This window comes from Andrena cerasifolii, chromosome 8 (assembly GCF_050908995.1).
Source record: "Andrena cerasifolii isolate SP2316 chromosome 8, iyAndCera1_principal, whole genome shotgun sequence".
In the NCBI taxonomy this organism is placed as follows: Eukaryota; Metazoa; Arthropoda; class Insecta; order Hymenoptera; family Andrenidae; genus Andrena; species Andrena cerasifolii.
The window spans coordinates 16,503,129-16,509,128 of NC_135125.1; the positions used below are offsets into that span (position 1 = coordinate 16,503,129).

Consider the following 6,000-nt stretch of genomic DNA (forward strand, 5'->3'; position numbering starts at 1 on the left):
CGTCCAACGACCTCGAGATACGCCTAACTCGAGGCTCGCATACAAATTCTATCAGGATTTTAGTATCGCCCGTTAGAATTTACTACGGCGCCTCTCCCCCTGCAGCATCGAAAAATAACGGGGTTATATAGAGAATCGTTGGTACATCGAATCAGCAGAAAAATTATACAAAAAGTACGGCGTATTTGCGGCAGGCGAAACAGTAATTAAGTACACGGTTTGTTTTTTCGTTATATGGAGGAGAAACAAGTCGTAAATCGAGCCTGATCGAATTTCGAAAGTGTAAAAAAGCGTGCAAAACGCGAATGGGAAATTGTATGGATTTTAACGTGGGGAGCTTAATCGGGGCACTGAGAAGCTTTAAAAGCGCCTTAAGAGGACTAGGCAGTCGATAAAACGATTTTTTTACTATCTTCTCTAAATAAAATGCCGCTTGGTTTATGTTAACATTCGCAAAATTGTTGATTTGGCAGCTAAAAATGCCAAGCGGCAACCTACAGCGTCGCATTGCCCAGAAAATTTAAATTTATCTCTCTCGGTTTTCCCCTAGTTGCGAATGTACAGAGATTCAGATCGAGTTGAAAAAATTACAGGATGTATAAAACATTTGTCATTTCCCGCGTATCCTATAAAACGGCCCTTAAGAAATAGAGATTTTCATGAAAAAACACGATCGATTTTTTCTTAAAATAGTCGCTGTTTTTCGACCACCAATTTAATAATTCTGTTTTCATTTTAGTTTTTAGTGGTTGCGCGGGAAACTGCGGATGTAACAAACAAGAATCACACATAAAATTGGATTACGTCACTTTTTAAGACCAATATAACAGCAAAACCGCAGAAGAACGTTAAAATGCACCGTCATTTTTAAAGCACATGCATATTTCATTCCGACTGTTTTTCAATCTCTATGATAATAATAAACATTAGGTAAAGTGAAACATCTGGATTTGCTTTTATTCTTTTACAAATACATTAGAAGGAAAGTGTTTCTTTCACGGAAAACGGAATGCCTAGTCCCCTTAAATAAAAAGTTTTCCTAAATAATTCGACATACATCAATTCCACGATTCGATGCACCAAAAACAAGGGTAGGTTCCTCGATGGAATCATATTTGTCAGGCCCCGGTCGTCGCTAACAAACGTGCTCAAAAGGAAAAAGGAGCAATCGCGCAAACAATGCTTTCAGCGAGATCATAGAGGAATTAACGCGTCGAGGCATCGCCGCCGACATCATTACCAATCAAAAGGGCAATTCGTTGTCCTGGTAACAGGTGCTGACAAACGACCAGCGTAACAAAAATACAAGGGTGGTTCAGTGCCCGCGCGCGAGAGAAAGGAGGCCCATTAGCGTTCGCGCGAAAGCGAAGTGGTCGTTCATTCATGAACTCGCCAGACATAGCGTTCAACTACCGACTATCGTACTACTATTACTACCACCACCACCACCATCGCCGGGCTGCTACGACACGGCTATACGCCACCACCACACCACCCTCGGCGGGGGCGCGTCAGTGTGGGTTACGTGCTCCACCGCAAACCAGGCACCACCACCGCCGCGATACTGCACCCCCGTGGCACCTCCTCGCGCGCGTTCCTGGCGTTCTTACCGGAGGAGTTTCGAATACTCCTCTCGCCCGACCCCGACCCCGACCCCCTTCTCGATGTGCGTTCAACGCTGCCCACCTTGACACTGAAACCGCCCCCGCGGCTCCGACAACCGCATAAATTAATCGCGCGGAAGTTCAGGGCGGCTCGACCCCACGGATCCCCCGAGGGGCGGACGCTGCAAGGGGGAGGTTGCGTTTGTGGGGCAGATTTTTGATCGCTGAGGACGCGAAATGGAGATGCAAGCCTGAGGAGGAGTCGAGTGGGAATTGTTAGGGAGAAACTTCGGGATTATTCTTGGGGGGTTGCAAGTGTTGAATGGGAATTAATACAGTTGCGATTGGCTGATCAGTATCGATCGTTGAGAGATCGTTTATGGATTTCAGACGTTCAGGGGAGAACCGATAGGGAATTAGGATCTTTGTTTTTCGGAGGAAACATTTTTACATCGTGGTGTTGACCGTGGGCGATTCTTATGTCTCCATTGCTAAAGGTTTCCTGATCTTTAGAAACTAATTGTAAGAACTGCTGCAAATCCTTGCAATATTTCAGTCGCTGATTTAATTAGGGGATACTGTTGTAAAAACGGTACTTAGAATGGAGCGTACAGAGAATGGAGCGATGTTCTGTTTGTTTCCTGCAACCAGTATATTTCACTCCCACGTAAAAATTGAAAAATTCCACCATTCTGTTGGAAAGTAATTTTGTTTCAAGGAAGACAGGGAATGCTGAACTCTGCGTTTAGTCGTACGAGGTATCCCGGAAACGGGAAATTTTGAAATATCTTTTTATGCCTGTACGCGACGGTTTACGGTCATTTTATAGACGCCCCGACGCGAACAAAGTTGCAGCGGCTCGAAATAAAAACAACCCTCGTTCGTATCCGTTTCTTTTTTTGTTCCTTCCTTTTACGAGGAATTCCGAAAACCATTCTTCCCCGCGAGGAACCACGGCAGAGGCAGGAATCTCTGAATTATTGATCCACCGTATCCGCCGAAGGAGATTGAGTAAAATATTCCATAAAATGGAAATATATTCGTCTTTTAATCTTCCGCCACCGAAGAAAAATCATTATAACTTTACCATTGGGAATTGGTCGGATTCCATTGTTGCTCGTTAATTCAGCACCTTCGCTCGATTGAAATTCTATCACCGAATGATTACGAAGGAACGAATAATGCGTTATAACGGCACCAGGAGCTTAAATTATATTTCTAATTGTAGCTCTGTCGCGAGCCTGTTCTTTGACAGCCGTTCCCCTCTAAAGTAGCCCACTCAAAACCCAAAAGCAAGATACAATCGCATTGGCTACAGGCAATTTATGTACAAACGCAAAAGAGAAACTTTATGGGAACTTGGAAATTATCAACCCCCGACATATTATTTATATTTCTCAATAAAACAAAAAGTCTTTATCCTGACTTCCACCTAAAGGTAAGTAAAATAGGCTTGCAAAGTTCCATGCTTTATTTGCAAAAACACGTTGCACGAATACTTAAAATATATCTCTTAACTAATACCTAGTAGCTTACTTTTTATTCTTTATTTATTTCATTGAAATCGATTTTTCTCCTCAATCACTCTCCTAGTTATCGGAAATTCTTGAAAATTCCCTTCCATCAGGTGAATGAAAAAGATACATCCAGCAGAAAGTTCGGCACGGCGAGATCCATTCGGTTGATTCCGAACATAAAAGAGCTGGCTCCCGAATGGAAGCTGATTCTTTTTCCCGATGTAAAGTATCAAACGATTACTACGTACTGAAAATTTTCACGCGAGAGGCAACCCCTTGAAAACTATTCGGCTGACCTATTTCCTTCGTCCCGAACGACAGGCTCGAATCAAACTCTCCCCGAGCAAAACATGCTCGCGAATATAGAGATGCGAAAGAAGCTCGATGGTACGGTATCTCGAAGAATTTTATTATTACGAACAATCATAATAATACCGGTCGATTTAAACCCTTCAACGATACGTGCTAAATATTCGCGGAAAGCAATAACTGAATAAAGTTCGTCGAATGGGGAGGACATCGCACCGAAGCAGAGCTTGGGTTCTCAGCACCGACGCCTTGACCCTGAAGAGTCGCCGAACTTCATAACCGTCTAACAACTTCGCGGGAACTTTTCCTGTCACGATAAAAAGATAGTGAGAATACAAATACACGGTGAACTCGATACATCGAGCACGCCTCGCGACTTTTAGCCAGTGTTTGTAAGTTCTAGAGAAGTTGGCAGAGCGATGGGAACTTGAAGCGAGATGAACTTAATGCTCGAAATTAATTCACTGGGAATAACACCAAGGAACTGTGGTGTAGATTTTAGGTAGGTACATGGTTATTGGATCCACGTGCCCCGTTTTCATCACAGTTGTGGCCTTACGTTTCGATGAATTTGACTCGAGATATTTTTTAAGCTAATATCGATACTATAGAAGAATAAGAAATTGTCGTAAATGTTACAGAAATATCTCGAAAGAAGAAGTAGGTACTATAGGAGCTTTGTAAAACTATGAGAATATAACAGAAGCTACAGACAAAGCATGGAGAACTGCAATCACTGAGTCCCCATAGAAGCTTTTAGAACAGACAATTGGGATTCCATGAAAGAATAAAATTATTACGAGTCAGAGCACTGTGTTTTCACAGAGTTATTAATTCAGGAATCAAGAGGAATGGCTTCGAGTCGAGCAGGCCCGAACAAGATAACGGAATAAAGAAAGAGACTTTGGAACATCGCTAAAAAGTATACAACAACCGCTATCAAAGCCCTACAACAAGTTGATGCAACCCGGTCCACAAACCATGCCCGCGACTGATCTCTCAATGATCCAGCATTTATCATCGAAACATACCCCCTATCTCCCTCGCTCTGCACTCGGCCCATGGACTCGGTTCACTCGATCCAAGGGGATGATCGCACTAGGTACTCAGGCGCCACCGAAATCCCCATCGAAATCGCTAACGAACTCCTCGTTAACCTCGAGCCGGCGCCGAGAAACACGTGGCTTCCTGCGTTCCCTTGCCGCGGCTCCTCGGCGGTCACGATTCACTTTGCACGGATTCAGAACTCGCAAGAAATTCGTTAAACGTCAACTCGAATGCGCCTCGGAATCCCTCGGGACGTTTCACAGGGGATCTCGACCTGGAGCGGTGGCGGCGGCGACGAGAACGACGGAGAATGGTGCAGGTTTGTAGGTGAATGAATTAAAAATCGTCTCACCCCCCGCAGCAGCCAGCCAGCCCTCGCAGCTACCGCTGGAGCTCCGACCGTAAACACACGTCGGTGGTTGATCGCGCACTGAACTTTCCGCCGCGGATCCGCCATCCGACTAGGATCCCACGTCGGCCCGACCCCCTCCCCGACGCGTGGCCACCATCCCGCGCCACCCCCCCCCCTTTTTAACCCTCCCTTGCCCGGCCGCCACTGGAAAACCGTCACCCAGCGTCAACCGTGCACCTACGCCGGCGACCCTCCCCCCTTTCGGGCCGACACCTAGCCCCGGCTCCACTACTGGGGCGAACACGCCGAGAGAACGCGGGGGATGAAGTAGTTTCGTCTTATCTCGAGGGAGAACGAAGGGTGAAGGGTTAGGGGGCCGATCATTCGCGCCCCGGGGTCGTGCACCGTGAGAGGCGGCGAGGACGTTGCACTGGGACAATTGGTCTACTAGGTTTTCTTGTTTCCTCGCGGTGCTAGTGGGATATCGCGTCTCATGGCTCGCGGGCGATGATGATGGAGAGCACGCTGAGCGGGAGGAATGCTGGGGTGGTAATTGTGTGTAAGACGGGGAGGAAATGGAGTGTTTCAGCTTTGGGACTTGGGAGGGTTCCGGGGATGGGTGCGTCATGATTCTATCGCCAAGAGATTGAACTTTAGGGAAGCAAACAGGGCAACTGCACGGAGCGGCAAAATTGGTGAAAAGAGACAATTAAAATCAATAAAAACCAATAATAAAAGGGAAAGGTTTTTTTAAAAAAGCTATGAAAAAGTAGGTATAAACTTATAAGTAAATTGTTTTTCAATCATCTATCTAATTACTATTATACTAGGGAAAGGTGCGTACCTATATTAAATATCTTTACAAAAGGCTTTAGTTATTCAGCAAATAGAAAAAATTTCACTCACTACCAAAAGTTATATTTTAAAATAATTGTTTGTAAGTAAATATAAAGCTTGTGGCCCTGTGTTTTCGATACCGATTGACTGTATTTTGGAAGGGTTTACTGGGTCAGCTTTCTAATAAACGGCGACTAGAAGACTACGTTGTGATTGTATGGTGATTGGAAGAAAATTGGAAGGAATTCAAGTGAATTATGGGGGGTTGAAGTTGATGCAGGCAAGTTAGATGGAATTCTAGAACGCTGATTAATAATTATATTACATTTGCCAG

At 45.0% G+C, this 6,000-nt stretch overlaps 1 protein-coding gene across 6 annotated transcripts in view; it reads right to left on the reverse strand.

The window, feature by feature from the left end:
• The window catches only part of Dscam3 (Down syndrome cell adhesion molecule 3), a 182,023-nt gene extending 177,124 nt beyond the window's left edge, over positions 1-4,899 (reverse strand). For all 6 annotated transcript variants that reach the window (XR_013086227.1, XM_076818097.1, XM_076818096.1 and 3 more), the window contains exon 1: positions 4,830-4,899. The gene's annotated coding sequence lies outside the window, so the exon portion shown is untranslated. The remainder of the gene's footprint in view (positions 1-4,829) is intronic.
• Between the last annotated feature and the right edge of the window lie 1,101 nt (positions 4,900-6,000).